At 36.1% G+C, this 17,350-nt stretch overlaps 1 pseudogene; it reads right to left on the bottom strand.

Moving 5' to 3' along the window:
- Window positions 1–14,845: 14,845 nt before the first annotated feature.
- LOC123939174 lies at window positions 14,846–15,700 on the bottom strand (annotated as a pseudogene).
- Between the last annotated feature and the right edge of the window lie 1,650 nt (window positions 15,701–17,350).

The raw sequence follows: 17,350 nt of genomic DNA, 5'->3' as shown, positions 1-17,350 counted from the left end.
TATCTTCTCCCTTTCCGTAGGTTGCCTTTTAGTTTTGTTGACTGTTTCTTTTGCTGTGCAAAAGAGTTTTATCTTGAGGAAGTCCCAATATTTTAATTTTGTTTTTGTTTCCCTTGCTTTTAGAGATGTGTAATGAAATAAGTTTCTGTGACCAAGGTCGAAGTGGTTATTGCCTGTGTTTTTCCATAGAATTTTGATGATTCATATCACATTTACATCTTTCATCCATTTTGAGTTTATATCTGTGTATGGTGTAAAAGAATGGTCCAATTTCAATCTTCTTCATGTGGCTGTCCAATTTTCCCACACCATTCATTGAAGAGAAAGGTATTTTTTCCATTGGATATTCTTTCCTGCTTTGTCAAAGATCATAGAGTTGGGGGTCCATTTCTGGACTCTCTATTCTGTTCCATGGATCTTTGTTTCTGTTTTTGTGCCTAAACATGTTTTCTTGATTATCACAACTTTGTAATACAACTTGAAATCAGGCATTGTGATGCACCCAGCTTTGGTTTTCTTTTTCAACATCACTCTGGTGATTCAGGGTCTTTTCTGGTTCCATACTAATTTTAGGGTTGTTTGTTCTACCCCTATGAAAAATGTCAATGATAACTTGATAGGGATTAAACTGAATGTGTAGATTGCACTGGATAGCCTAGGTATTTTAACAATATTTGTTCTCCCAATCCATGAGCATAGAGTGTTTTTCCATCTTCTTTGTCTTAGTCAATTTTCTAAAAAGTTTTCTGTAGTTTCTAGAGTACAAATTCTTAACCTCTTTGGTTAGGTTTATTCCTAGGCATCTTATGGTTTTGGTTTCTACTGCAAATTGAACTAATTCCCTAATTTCTCTTTCTTCTGTTTCCTTTTCAGTTTGTAAGAAGCACAACTGATTTCTCTATATTAATTTTGTATTTGCCATATTGCTGAATTGCTGTATGAATTCTAGCAACTTTGGGATGGGGGCTTTTGGGTTTCCCACATAAAGTTTCAGATCATCTGTGAAGAGCGGTATTTTGAGTTCTTCTTTGCCAATTTGAATGCCTTTTATTTCTGCTTCCTGTCTGATTGCTGAGGTTAAGACTTCTAGTACTATGTTGAACAATAGTAGTGAGAGTGGGCATCCCGGTCTTTTTCCTGACCTTATTGGTAAAGCTGACTCATTGAGAATGATATTCACTGTGTGCTTTTGTAGATGGCTTTTTATGATATTAAGGTATATTCTCTCTATCACTGTACTGTGGACAGTTTTAATCAAGAAGTTATGCTATATTTTTTCCAATGCTTTTTCTTCATTAACTTAGAGGATAACATAGTTCTTGTCTTTTCACTTATTATGTGATCTATCATGTTGATTGTTTGCAAATGTTGAACCACCCTTGAATCCCAGGGATAAATCCCACACAGTCATGATAAATAATCCTTTTAAAGTACTGTTGGATCCTATTGGCTAGCATTTTGGTGAGTATTTTATTTTGGCATCATCAGTGATATTGGTCTACAGTTTTTTGTTGTTTTTTTTTTTTAGGATTTTTTTTTTTTTTTTTTTTTTTTTTACAGCATAACAGTGTTCATTGTTTTGGCATCACACCCAGTGCTCCATGCAGTACGTGCCCTCCCTATTACCCACCACCTGGTTCCTCAACCTCCCACCCCCCGCCCCTTCAAAACCCTCTGGTTGTTTTTCAGAGTCCATAGTCTCTCATGGTTCATCTCCCCTTCCAGTTTCCCTCAACTCCCTCTCCTCTCCATCTCCCCATGTCCTCCATGTTCTTTGCTATGCTCCACAAATAAGTGAGACCATATGATACTTGACTCTCTCTGCTTGACTTATTTCGCTCAGCATAATCTCTTCCAGGAACCTCCATGTTGCTACAAAAGTTGGGTATTCATCCTTTCTGATGGAGGCATAATACTCCATTGTGTATATGGACAATATCTTCCTTATCTATTAATCTGTTGAAGGGCATCTTGGTTCTTTCCACAGTTTGGTGACCGTAGCCATTGCTGCAATAAACATTGGGGTACAGATGGCCCTTCTTTTTACTACATCTGTATCTTTGGGGTAAACACCCAGCAGTGCAATTGCAGGGTCATAGGGAAACTCTATTCTTAATTTCTTCAGGAATCTCCACACTGTTCTCCAAAGTGGCTGCACTAACTTGCATTCCCACCAACAGTGTAAGAGAGTTCCCCTTTCTCCACATCCTCTCCAACACACGTTGTTTCCTGTCTTGCTAATTTTGGCCATTCTAACTGGTGTCAGGTGGTATCTCAATGTTGTTTTAATTTGAATCTCCCTGATGGTTAGTGATGATGAACATTTTTTCATGTGTCTGATAGCCATTTGTATGTCTTCATTGGAGAAGTGTCTGTTCATATCTTCTGCCCATTTTTTGATATGATTATCTGTTTTGTGTGTGTTGAGTTTGAGAAGTTCTTTATAGATCCTGGATATCAACCTTTTGTCTGTACTGTCATTTGCAAATATCTTCTCCCATTCCGTGGGTTGCCTTTTTGTTTTGTTGACTGTTTCCTTTGCTGTGCAGAAGCTTTTGTTCTTGATGAAGTCCCAAAAGTTCATTTTTGCTTTTGTTTCCTTGGCCTTTGGAGACATATCTTGAAAGAAGTTGCTGTGGCTGATATCGAAGAGGTTACTGCCTATGTTCTCCTCTAGGATTCTGATAGATTCCTGTCTCACGTTGATGTCTTTTATCTATTTCGAGTTTATCTTTGTGTATGGTGTAAGAGAATGGTCGAGTTTCATTCTTCTACATATCGCTGTCCAGTTTTCCCAGCACCATTTATTGAAGAGACTGTCTTTTTTCCATTGAATATTTTTTCCTGTTTTGTCGAAGATTATTTCACCATAGAGTTGGGGGTCCATATCTAGACTCTCCACTCTGTTCCACTGGTCTATGTGTCTGTTTTTATTCCAGTACCACGCTGTCTTGGTGATCACAGTTTTGTAGTAAAGCTTGAAATCGGGTAACATGATGCCGCCAGTTCTGTTTTTGTTTTTCAACATTTCCTTAGCAATTCGGGGTCTCTTCTGATTCCATACAAATTTTAGGATTATTTGCTCCAGTCTTCGAAAAATATCAGTGGAATTTTGATCGGAATGGCATTAAAAGTATAGATTGCTTTAGGCAGTACAGACATTTTAACAATGTTTATTCTTCCAATCCAAGAGCATGGAACAGTCTTCCATCTTTTTGTGTCTTCTTCAATTTCTTTCATGAGTGTTCTGTAGTTCCTCGAGTACAGGTCCTTTACCTCTTTGGTTAGGTTTATTCCCAGGTATCTTATGTTTCTTGGTGCTATAGTAAATGGAATCGATTCTCTAATTTCCCTTTCTGTATTTTCATTCTACAGTTCTTTTTGATGGAGGTCTCTGTCTAGTTTTGGGATCCAGGTTGCTGGACTCACAGAAAGAGTTTGGAAGTTTTCTTTCTGTTTCTATTTATTTATTTGTTTATTTATTTTGGGGAACAGCTTTAGGAGAATGGGATTATTTCTTCTTTAAATTTTTGATGGAATCCCCTTAGAAAGCCATCTGGCCTTGACTCCTGTTTTGGGGGAGGTTTTTTTGATTACTGCTTCAATTTCTTTTCTACTTATTGGTCTGTTAAGATTTTCTACCTCTTCCTGTCTCAGTCTCCTTAGTTCAGGAATGCATCCCTTTCTTCCAGATTGCCTAGTTTGTTAGCATATAGCTACAGGTAATAAGTTCTAACAACTGTCTATATTTTATTGGCATTAGTCATGATCTCTCCCCTGTCATTCATTATTTTATTAATTTAAGTTCTCTCTATTTTCCTTTGGATAAGCCTGGCCAAATGAGATTGATCTTTTTAACTCTTTCAAAGAACCAGGTTTTAGATTCATTGAGCTGCTCTACTGTTCTAGTTTCTAATTAATTGATCTTTTCTCTAATCTTTATTATTTGTCTTCTCCTTCTTGGCTTAGGGTTTATTTGCTGTTCGTTCTCCAGGTCCTTTAGGTGTAAGGTTAGCTCGTGTGTTTGAGATTTTTCTACCTTTTTGAGAGATGCTTGGATTGCTATGTATTTCCCATTTATGACCATATTTGCTGTATTCCAGAGGTTTTGACAGACTTAGCCACCCAGGCATCCCTATATTACAGAGGTTTTGAACTGATGTGTTTTTATGTTGAATAGTTTTCATTAACTTTTTAAGTTCTTCTTTAAAAAAAAAAAATCTTGTATTTATTTATTTATTTATTTATTTATTTATTTGACAGACTGAGATAACAAGTAGGCAGAGAGACAGGCAGAGAGAGAGGAGGAAACAGGCTCCCTGATGAGCAGAGAGCCCGATGCAAGGCTCAATCCCAGGACCTTGGAATCATGACCAGAGCCAAATGCAGAGGCTTTAATCCACTGAGCCACCCAAGCTCCTCTAAGTTCTTCTTTAAGTTTCTGTTTACCCATTCATTCTTTAGCAGGATGTTCTTTAACCTCCAAGTGTTTGAGTTCCTTTCAAATTTCCTCTTGTGATTTAGTTCCAGCTTCAAAGCATTGTGGTCTTAAAATATACATGGAATTATCTCAGTCTTTTGGTATCGGTTGAGATCTGATTTGTGACCCAGACTGTGATCTGTTCTGGAGAAAGTTCCATGTGCACTAGAGAAGAATGAGTATTTTGTTGTTTAAGGATAGAATGTTCTATATATATCTGTGAAGTCCATTGGGTCTAGAGCATGAAAGCCCTTATTTCTTTGTTGATCTTCTATTTAGATGATCTGTCCATTGTTGAGAGTGGGGTGTTGATGTTCTTTACTATTAATGTATTATTATCAATGTGTTTCCTTATTTTGATTTCTAATTGGTTTATATACTTGGCTGCTCCCATGTGTGTTCACCCGTCCTTCTCTGGGCAAAATGACTGGAAGGAGAATTCACAACAAAAGAAAGAACCAGAGGCAGGGTTCTCTGTCACAGAGCTAATTGATACTGACATAAGTAAGATGTCAGAGATGGAATTCATGATAGCAGTTATGAAGTTAACAGCTAGGCTTGAAAAGTGAATAAATGACAAAATGACAGCATAGAATCTCTAAGGGTGGAAATAAGATCTCAGCAAGATGAACTTCAAAATGCAATGAATGAAATGCCATCTAAATTGGAAACTCAAAGAGCTAGGGTAAATTGAGGTGAATTGATAATTACAGTAGTTTGATCTTCTTGTTGGATAGACCCTTTAAGGATTATGTGGTGTCCTTCTACATCTCTTACTAGTAATCTTTAGTTTAAAAATCTAACTTGTTTGATATGAGGATTGCAACTCCAGCTGTCTTTTAAGGTCCATTAGCGTGGTAAATTATTCTCCATCCCTTCACTTTCAATCTGGAGGTGAACTTAGGGTCAAAATAAGTCTCCTGTAGACAGCATATAGATGGGTCCTGCTTTTTTTTTTTTTTAATCCAATATGAACCCTATGTGTTTTCATGAGATTATTCAGCCCATTTATATTTAGAGTAATTATTAAAATATATGACCTTAGTTCCACTGTATTTCCTGTAAGTCCCTGTTTCTCTAGGTTTTATTTTTCCAGTCTATGTGATTGCTGTGGTCTCCCTTCACTTACAGAATCCCCCTTTTATTTATTGTAGGGCTGGCTTGACAGTCACATAATTCTTTCAGTTTCTGCCTGTCTTGGAAGCTCTTTATCTCTCCTTCCATTCTGAATGACAGCCTTGCTGGCTAAAGTGCTCTGTATGTCCTTATTTAGTTCCTTGAGTATATGTTTTGCCTTTTGTTTTTAGCCTGTCAGGTTTCTGGGACACATCTAATGTAATTTTGATGTTCTTCCCACCATATATATGGAACCTCCTCTCTTTAGGTGCTCTCAGGATAGCTTATTTTTTCTCTAACATTTCAATGGTTTGCTATCCTATAAAAATCAGTTGTTGACCTATTTCTATTGATTTTGGGAGGGGCTTTCTCTGCATCTTGGTCATTAATGCTTGTTTCTTTCCTCAGACTAGGGAAGTTCTCAATTATGATTTCCTAAAATATACCTTCTGGCCTCTTCTCTCTCTTCACCTCCTTTGGCACCTTAATAATTCTGACATTAGTTTATTTCAGGGAATCATTAATTTCTTGAAACCTTTCTTTATGGATGATGAGTTATCTTTCTCTCTTTTCTTTGATGTCCTCTAGATCACTTATTCTCTCTTCTGCCTCAATTTATCCTAGCTCTTTAAGTTTGCAATTTAGATGGCATCTCATTCCTTGCATTTTTAATTCATCCTGCTTAGATCTCATTCCCACCCTTAGCGATTTTGTGCTGTCATTTATTCATTTTTCAAGCCTAGCTATTAAGTTTATAATTGCTATCCTGAATTCCATCTCTGACACCTTACTTACATTCATATTGATTAGCTCTGTGGCAGAGAACCCTGCCACAGAGCTTTCTTTTGTTGTGAATTCCTCCTTCTAGTCATTTTTTCCCAGAGAAGGATAGGTTAACAAATGAGAAGAGTCAATATCAATCATGACTGAAGCAACACACATCCTAGACAGATCTGAAGCAGTGAGAAGCCACAACAGAAAAGCAAACACAACCAAAATTAAACAACAAAAACAAAAACAAAAAATGGGGGGAGAGACTATAATCTCACAGAGTGGACAAAGCAGTGTTCCACTTGTTCTGACTGAAGTTTGGTCTCTGTGTTAGAAGACACTACATCCCAAAATAGGCAATAAAGAAAAACTTATAATTGAACAGAGTGAAAAAGGACCAACGTTGAGCATATATCTATAAAATGTAGATGTAACAGATAAATGTTAAAAAGCAACTTAAAAAACATAATTTAGGAAAATAAGAATCTAGTTGAAATGGGAAAAATGTAAAAAGAAAAGGAAAATTTTAGACCGAAAGATAAATAAGTTATGAGAAAACATAGAGCTCAATATAATCTCTTCTCCTGGTGCTGGAGATTTGCATTCTTCTGGGATCCATAAAGTTATTGTACACATGTCCTTCCATTCTGTCTTCCAGAGGAGCAGCCTGTTGTGCTGCTTCTCAGGTATTTGTGCCTGGGTAGAGCTGCCCCGTCCTTTGTAAGGGATTTGGCTTAATGTAAGCTGGTCCTCTGTGACTTTTGTTCTCTGATGGCTTTCTGTGCGCCTTTGGAGGATCAGAGAAAAAATGCCTGTCCCTGGATTTCCAGCCCAAAGCCAAAAGATCATGGTTTCCCCTCTTCAATAAGCCCTCTGTGACAAAGAGTTTCATTCTGTGTGTGCCAAATCCCACTAGTTCTTGTGGTGTATTCCTTCTGTAGTCCTCTTGTGGGGAATACCTGGGACCCAAAGCATCACTGCCTTTGTATCCATGTGTGTGTGTGTGTGTGTGTGTGCACACACGTGTGTGTGTGTTTGTGTGTGTGACTGTGGGCTCACAAGAGCACACTGCTCCACTGCTCCTGGGTCAAATCTGGGTGCCATCTCCCTGTCCTTTATGGGGATGCCACTGTTGACTGTTCCTGGGCACAGATGTTTTGTCCCCTCTCAAGGGTTGGTAAATGGCCTGCACATTACAGTCCTTTTCAGGATGCTTGGGAAAAGATTGGTCACCCAACTGCATCAGCTCACATTTTATGTTGACCCATGCTGAGAGTCCCTCCTTGGCTTACTGACCCTAACCAGTTTCCCCACTCCACTGCTTGGCCACTCTACCATATCAGACACCATATTTGCTCTATGACGCCTCATATCCCAAGAACACAATGTCCCACCAAGTACTCTGTCTTTTTATTTCCAGAGCTCCTTCCAGAGAGGGGTGTGTCTCACTAGACCAGATTTCTAAGGGTTCTGATTTTGTTCTCCAGTGTTATATCTCTTTCCAGGATCCAACTTATGGAGAGTCCCTCCCCCCTTCATTTATCCTCCAATACATTCTGAAGATTCACAACTCCATGCCTCCTACCTGTAAAAAGCAGTCACTTTTCTATTTGTAGAATTCCAGATATGTTGTCTTACATGTCAGGCTGAATTTGTGGGTGCTTTGAATGGTTTGATAGATATACAGCTAAATTCAATTGACCAGATGAAACAAGGTGCCCTACTCTTCTGCCATTTGCCACTAGCTTAGAAGTAGAAAATATTAACAAACCAATTAGTATAAATAAACTTGAATCAGTAATCAAAAAACTCCAAGTAAACAAAAGCCAGGACCAGAGAGCTTTACAGGTTAATTCTAACAAATATTCAATTAAGAGATAATTCTTAGACTTATCAAATTATTGCAGAAATTTGGAGAGGTAGGAGTGCTTCAAAACTCACTCTATGAGGTCAAAATTGCCTTGGCATTAAAACCAGCAGAGACATCACAGGAAAGAAAAAAGGAAAGAAGAAGAAGAAGAAGAAGAAGAAGAAGAAGAAGAAGAAGAAGAAGAAGAAGAAGAAGAAGATGATGATGATGATGATGATACAGGTTCCTAACCCTAAATAATATACATGCAAAAAAAAAAAAAATCCCCCCAAAATATTGAAGAACCAAATTCAACAATACATTAAAAGGATTATACACATTTTATTATGGATTATTCACCTGATAAAGTAGAACTTATTTGAGGATGCAAGGGTGGGTCAACATACAAAATTCAATTAGCGTGATACAACACATTAACAAAAAAAGATAAAAATTATATGATTATCTCAATAGTTAAAGAAAAAATAAAACACTTGACAAAACTCAGGATCCATTGATCATAAAATTCCCCAACAAGATGGATACAGAGAGAACATATCTTAAGATAATGAAGGTCATGTATGAAAGAACTGTAGCTTATATCATACTCAATGGTGGAAAGTTGAAAGATTTTATTCTAATGCAAAAATACAACAATGCAACAAAGAACACTCTTTCCACCTTTATTCAACATAGTACTGGATTTTATACTTATAATCAGAATTGAAAAAAAAATCCAAATTAGTAAGAAACAAGTAAAACTGTCATTATTTGGAGATGAAATAGTATTTTACATACAAACCCCTTAAAACTCCCTCCAATTAATAAATGAATTCAATAAAGTTGTGGAAGACAAAAGTTATGTAAAGAAAGACGTGGCATTTTGATATACTAAAAGTAAACTATCAAAAATTAAGAATATACTATGCACAAGTACATCAAAAGCAATAAAATTTTTAGAAATGAATTTTTTTTTAATTGGCTGTCTCAGGGTTTTATTTTTTTATTTTATTTATTTTTTCAGTGTAACAGTATTCATTCTTTTTGCACAACACCCAGTGCTCCATGCAAAACGTGCCCTCCCCATTACCCACCACCTGTTCCCCCAACCTCCCACCCCTGACCCTTCAAAACCCTCAGGTTGCCCCAACCTCCCACCCCTGACCCTTCAAAACCCTCAGGTTGTTTTTCAGAGTACATAGTCTGGAGGTGAAAGACTTGTGCCTTCAAAATCATAACAAAGTTGAAGAAGACAGAAATAAATGGAAAGATGTATCATGCTCATGAATTGGAAGAGTTAATATTTCAAAACTATGGATAGTAATATTAAAATTCAGTGAAGTCCCTATCAAAATACCAACAACATTTTTCAAAGAACTAGAGTGAATAATCCTATGATCAATAAAATAAAACTTTTTAATGGAATGTAACCAAAAAACAAAAGAAATATTGAGAATAAGAACTGGAGGTATGATGCACCCTGACTTCAAACTATAATACAAAGCTATAATTAATCAAAACAGTATAGTACTGGCACAAAAGCAGATACATACGTCAGTGAAACAGAGTAAAGAATCCAGGAATAAACTCTTAAGTTCAATTAATCTTTAGCAAAGGAGAAAGAATATACAATAGGGAAAATATAATCTCTTCAAAAAATGGTGTTTTGCAAACTGGACAACAAAATGCCAAAAAGTGAAACTAGAGCACTTTTTCATACCAGATGTAAAAATAAATTCAAATTGTATGAAATATATAAATTTAGGACTAAAGGAAGAAATCATAGGCAGAGAATATTTGGGCATAAGTTTAGACAATATTTTTTGGATCTGTCTCTTTAGGCAAAGGCATAAAAAGCATAAAACAATTAATACAATGAAAACAACCAACAGGGAGGAGATATTTTCAAATAATATACCAAGAAGGAGTTAACATTTGAAATACAGAAGATGACTGCCTGGGTGGCTCAGTCAGTTGGGCATTTGCTGTCAGCACAAGTTATGATCTGGAGTCCCAGTATTGAGCCCCACATTTGGCTCCCCATTCAGCAGGGAGTGTGCTTATCCCTCTGAACCCCTTCCTGCTCATGCAGAGTCTCTCTCTCTCACATGCTCTTTCTCAAATAAATAAAGAAATAATATATTTTTTAAATATGGGAAGAATGCCCACAATTTAATATCAAAAACAAACAAACCAATTTTCAGTAGCCATCACGGAGAGTCAAGTCAAAACCACATTGAGATACCACCTTACACCAATTAGAATGACCAAAATTTACAAGAGAGTAATCAACATGTGTTGGAGAGGATGTGGGGAAAGGGGAACCCTCATACACTGTTGGTGGGAATGCAAGTTGGTGCGGCCACTTTGGAGAACAGTGTGGAGATTCCTTAATAAATTAAAAATAGAGCTTCCATCAGAAAGGACGAATACCCAACTTTTGTAGCAACATGGACAGGACTGGAAGAAATTATGCTGAGCGAAATAAGTCAAGCAGAGAGAGTCAAGTATCAAATGGTCTCACTTATTTGTGGAGCATAACAAATAACATGGAGGACATGGGGAGATGGAGAGGAGAGGGAGTTGAGGGAAACTGGAAGGGGAGATGAACCATGAGAGACTATGGACTCTGAAAAACAACCAGAGGGTTATGAAGGGGCGGCGGGAGGGGGTGGGGTGGGGTGGGAGGTTGAGGAACCAGGTGGTGGGTAATAGGGAGGGCATGTACTGCATGGAGCACTGGGTGTGATGCCAAAACAATGAACACTGTTATGCTGTAAATAACCAAATAAAAATAAATTAATTAATAAAAAAAATAGAGCTTCCCTATGACCCTGCATTTATACTACTGGATACAGATGTAGTGAAAGAAGGGCCATCTGTACTCCATTGTTCATAGCAGCAATGGCCACAGTCGCCAAACTATGGAAAGAACCACGATTCCCTTTTATATTTTATCTGGAATCTTTTATCCAGACAAATGGACTCTGAGGAACTAACTGAGGGTTTTGGAGGGGAGGATAGTGGGAGGTTGGGTGAGCCTGTTGGTGGGTTTTGTGGAGGGCGTGTATTGCATGGAGCACTGGATGTGATGCATAAACAATGAATTCTGGAACACTGAAAAGAATTTTTTTTTAATGGGCAGAGAATCTAAATAGACATTTCTTCAAATAAGACATAAATATGGTCAACAGATACATGAAAAATGTTCACAATCATTAATATCACAATAGAAATACAAATCAACACTACAGGGACATCATCTCAAACTTGTTCAAATGGCTATTATCAAAAATTCACGAAATAATAAGTGATGGTGGAGAACAGGGAATCTTCATACATTTTTGAATGAGTATGAAGAATGGTGCAGCTACTATGGAAAACAATATTGAAAATACTCAAATAATTAAAAATGGAAGTAACATAAATTTCAGCCATTCCATTTCTGGGTGTTTTTCTGAATAAAATTAGAACACTAATTCAAAAAGATACATGCACATAGCATTATTTACAATAGTCAAAATATGGAAATATGTAAGAAACTTAAATTTTCTTTGGTAGACGAATGCCTAAGAGAGATGTGATATATGTATCTAAATATTACTCACCTATGAAATAATTAAATCTTGCCATTTGTGACAACATAGATGAGTCTAGAGGATATTAAGTTAAATGAAATATCAGACCGAAGAATACAAATACCTTATGATTTCATTTATATTGGAATCCTTAAGGGAGAAAAAGATAAAAAAAAACATAAAGAGAAGCTGACTCAGATATAGAGAACAGTCTGGTGATTACCAGAGGGAAAGGGGTTAGGGGGTGGTAATAGCTGAAAGGGATTACAAGACTCAAACCTTCAGCTATAAAATAATTGGGAATACAATGTACTACTTTGGGAATATAGCTCATAATATGAAACAATAATAATAATAATCATAAATTTTCCAGAAACCAAAAAAATAAAACCACAGTGATCACAAAATAGTATATATTAATACTAACTATATATGGTATATTAATAATTTACATTATGTACAGAACAGTTATAGACAATGATAACTTTTGTATAAGAATGGGAAATAATTTACACACACACACGTATGTATATACATATAATTATATACCTAAATATTCTATCTTTATCTCCAAAACTAAATATTGGAACACATTATATATTGAAGAATATCCAGGCAATATACTAAAAAACAACACTATTAGGAAGCAAATGACACAAAAATTATATATAGTAAACAATACTATTTTTAATGTTTTTATTTAAATTCCAGTTAATTAACATACAGTTTAATATTAGTTTTAGGTGTACAGTTTAGAGATTCATACTTATACACAATACCTCGTGCTCACCACAACATGTGCACTCCTTAATCCCCATCCCCTATTAAACCAACACCCTACCCACCTCATCTCTGGTAACCATCACTTTGTTCTCTAGTTAAGAGTCTATATCTTGGTTTGCCTCTCCTCTCTTTTTTCCCCAATGCTCTTTTGTTATGTTTCTTAAATTCCACATGTGAGTTAAATTATATTTATCTTTCTCTGATCCACTTATTTTGCTTAGCATAATACTCTCTATGTCCTTCCACATTGATTCAAATGGCAAGATTTCATTCAGTTTTATGACAGAGTAATATTTCAATATATACACACACACACACACACACACACACACACACACACACACACACACACACACACACATACTGTGTCTTCTATATCCATTCATCAATGGATGGGCATTTTGCCTCTTTCTTTAGTTTGGCTATTATTGATAATGCTGCTATAAACATCCAGGTGCATGTGTCCCTTTGAATCAGTACTTTTGTATTCTTTGTGTAAACAGTGTGATATTGCTGAGTAATAGAGTAGTTCTATTTTTAACTCTTTGATGAAATTCCATACTGTTTTCCAGGGTTGATGCATCAGTTTGCTTTCCCACCAGTAGTGCAAGATGGTTCCCCTTTCTCTACATCATCACCAACATCTGTTGTTGGGTGTTGTTGCTGTTAATTTTAGTCATTCTGTCAGGTGTGAAGTGATATCTTATTGCAGTATTGATTTGTACTTCCCTGATGATGAGTGGTGTTGACCATTTATTCTTCTGTTGGTCATTTGGATGTCTTCTTTGAAAAAATGTATGTTCATGTCTTCTGACCATTGTTTAACTGTATTTTTGTTTTAGTGTGTGTGTGTGTGTGTGTGTGTGTTTTGAATTTTATAAGTTCTTCATATATTTTGGGTACTAAACCTCTATCAGATATGTCATTTGCAAATATTTTTCCCATTCCATAGGCCTCATTTAGTTTTGTTAAATCCTGTACAAAGGATTTTATTTTGATGAAGTCCCCATAGTTTATTTTGCTTTTGTTCTCTTTCCACAGGAGATAAATCTAGTAAGAATTTGCAATGGTCATTGTCAACGAGGTTACTTTCTTTGTTCTCCTCTAGGATTTTATTGGTTTCCTGTCTCATATTTAAGTCTTCCATTCATTTTGAATTTTTGTGTATGGTGTAGAAAGTGGTCTAGCTTCATTCTTTTGCATGTAGTTATCAAGGTTTCCTAACACCACTTACTGAAGAGATTCTCTTTTTGCCATTGGATATTTTCTCCTGCTTTGTCAAACATTAATTGCCTATAAAGTTGTGGGTTCATTTCTCGGTTTTCTGTCCTGTTCCACTGATACACGTGTCTCTTCTTGTGCCAGTAGAATACCATCTTGATCACTACAGCTTTGTAATAGAAATTGTAGTCCATAATTGTGATTCTTACAGCTTCATTTTTCTTTTTCAAGGTTACTTTGGCTAATTGGAGGTCTTTTGTTGTTCCATACAAATTAAAGATTTGTTCTAGCCCTGTGAAAAATTTTGTTGGTATTTTGGTAGGAGTTACATTAAATGTGTGGATTGCTTTCAGGATTATAGACATTTTAACAGTATTTGCTTTTCCAATACAGGAACATAGAATGCCTTTCCATTTCTTTGTGTCATCTTCAATTGCTTTCATCAATATTTTATAGGTTTCAAAGTACAGATGTTTTATCACTTTTGTTTGATATGTTCCTGTTTATATTGTGATTTTGCAAATGGGATTGATTCCTTGATTTCTCTTTCTGCAGCTTAATTATTGGTTTATGCAAATGGAACAGATTTTTGTACACTGATTTTTATTTTGAGACTTTACTGAACTCATGTATCAGCTCTAGCAAAACTTTGGTGGAATCTTTTGGGTTTTCTACATAAACCATCTTGTATTCTGCTAATAATGAAAGCTTGAGATCTTCCTTGGTGATTTGGATGACTTTAATTTTGTTGTTTTTGTTGTCTGAATGTGGAGGCTAGGTGTCACCTTTGTGAGGGGTAGGTCTTCCTACCCTTTTTTTTTTTTTTTTGGCTGTTGTACTTTTTTTACTTGATCTGTTTTATAGAACGTGGCATCTGTGGAAAATGCTCTATTGTATCATGCCGATATACTACAAGAAATATTTCAAAATAATACAAAAGTAAGACACAGGCTTGACTAAGGGAAGATCAACTCATCCAAAAATTTCTTTCCTTAATTTTTCATAGTAATTGCCAGAAGTCCAATAAGCTGGTTTTTTCAAGAAAGATCATTCTAGTAACTTTGAATGTTCAATCTGTGCAATAGTCCAATCAGGCTTTACTCCTAGTGTAAACTCCCTCTGAAATTCATAGCTTGCACTAAGAAGCTGTTTAGTTTCCACGTTCTGATCCCCCAACTTAACCTGGAACACACTGGCTCCACTTAAAGTTTCACTGGGGATGTTGGCACTTTCTCGTCATAGTAAATGGAGATGTCTCCTGTTGATGTGTATACAATTTCATCTATGTCAGCAGCAAGGGCATTTTTATGGTTGTCAGGTAGTGAAGTGACCTTTTCCCTCAATACATGGAGCACCTCTTTGGCCACAAGTTCTTCCAACAGATCAAATTTATACTGTGACAGTAACTTGGACACATGAACAAAAGCTTGCTTTGCTCCCTCAGAGAATTCTGCGATGCTGAACTCTTGGTCGAAATAGGCCCAGATTAGGAAGGCCTATCACCATGATCCTGGTGATAGGAGCCAAAATGATGCAGGGGCTACAGACTGATGAACACTAGAGGTCTTTATTTCTTATAATCATTTCTTTTATACCTTACACAGAATCCAATTACAAACAGGATATAGATTTATGTGCAGGGTGTGGGCTCCCTGTGAGATGAAATTTACATGCAGGAAATCAAGTTTGACAAAGGAACAACAATGATTATCTTTTAGCTTTATATGACAATATCTCTTTGTTTTAAGTAACAAGAGCAAGTTAAGGATTTTCCAACCTTATCAGATCTACGTAAAGGAGGACATGAAAACACTCCAGGGATCTTACCATGTTTATTCTGGACATCCTCCCAGGAAGACTCTTGCCCTCCATCTCCTGGAGTTTTCTCACAGGATTCAACATAACCCCAGTCAATTTGGCGAGGATCTGGGTTGTGTTCCAACAGCTAGGACTTAACAGTACTATGTTAAATAATAGCGGTGAGAGTGGACATTCCTGTCTTGTTCCTGACTGTAAAGGGAAAGTTCTCAGTTTTCTCATATTGAGGGTTATATTAACTGTGGGTTTTTCATATATGGGTATTATTATGTTGAAATATAGTCCCTCAACCCTACTTTGTTGAAGTTTTTTGCTTTTTGTTTTTGTTTTTTAAATCATGACTGGATGTTATATTTTGCCAGATTCATTTCTGTATCTAAGGGAAGGACCTTATGAGGTTATTATCCTTCTTTTTTTTAAATGTATTTTATCACATTGATTGATTTATGAATATTGAACCACATTTGCATCCTAGGAATAAATCCCACTGGATAATATAGAATGGTTCTGTAAATGTTCTGTTTGATTCAGTTTTGGTAAAATTCTATTGAGAATTTTTCGCATCCATGTTTATCAGGAATATTTTCCTGTAGATATCTGTTTTACTGGATGCTTTATCTGGTTTTGTATCAGGGTATTGCTGGCTTCATAGAATGAATTTGGAAGTTCTCCTTCCTTTCCAATTATTTGAACTGGTTTGAGAAGACTAGGTATTAACTCTTTAAATATTTGGTAAAATTTGCCTTGATGCTGTCTGACCCTAGACTTTTGTTTGTTGGGAGTTTTTTGTTTATTTGCTTGTTTGGTTGGTTTTTAAGAGAGAAACCAAGAAACGGACATTTTAAAAAAAAGATTTTATTTATTTATTTGACAGAGAGCGATCACAAGTAGGCAGAGAGGCAGGCAGAGAGAGAGGAGGAAGCAGGCTCCCTGCTGAGCAGAGAGCCTGATGCAGGGCTCAATTCCAGGACCCTGGAATCATAACCTGAACTGAAGTCAGAGGCTTTAACCCACTGAGCCACTCAGGTGCCCCAGGAGATTTTTTAAATTACTGATTCAATGTCTTTGCTGGTTATCAGTCTGTTGAAAATTTTAATTTCTTTCTACTTCCGTTCCAGTCATTTTTGTTTGTTTGTTTGAGTGTTGGTTTTTTGTTTTGTTTTGTTTTGTTTTGTTTGTTTGCTTAGTTTTGTTCTTTTGTTTTTTTCCCCTCTAGAAATTTAAGTATTTCTTCCAAGGTGTCCAATTTGTTGGTATATAGTTTTTCATAATATTCTCTTATAATTGTTTGTATTTATGTAATGTTGGTTGCTATTTATCTGCTCTTACATGTTATTTTACTTATTTGGGTCCTAGCTGTTTTGTTTTTGATAAGTGACCTAGTACATATGTGACCTATTCTTGAAAATGTCTGATGTGCATTTGAAAAGAATGTGTATTCTGCTGCTTTAGAAATGAGGCATATTTTCTCAAAAAAGAAATATATGTTCACTCTGCAATATATGTATAAAATTCCTACACATAAATAAATACACTGCAGTATATAAAATCACTACACTATACACTTTAAACATATGCAATGTCACATACTGTTATATTTCAATAAATCTGGAAAAACTTTCTAAAAGTTGTGTAATTTAAGTCCTATATGTGCATCCACATTCTTTCCTCTGTTGGGCTTCAAATTACCAAGTGAAGTTGCCATGAAATGATTGGCGCAGTAAGTGAGATGAA

This window comes from Meles meles, chromosome 3 (genome assembly GCF_922984935.1).
Source record: "Meles meles chromosome 3, mMelMel3.1 paternal haplotype, whole genome shotgun sequence".
Classification (NCBI taxonomy): Eukaryota; Metazoa; Chordata; class Mammalia; order Carnivora; family Mustelidae; genus Meles; species Meles meles.
The sequence above is the reverse complement of the archived record's forward strand: the minus strand, read 5'-3'. Positions and strand labels throughout refer to the sequence as shown.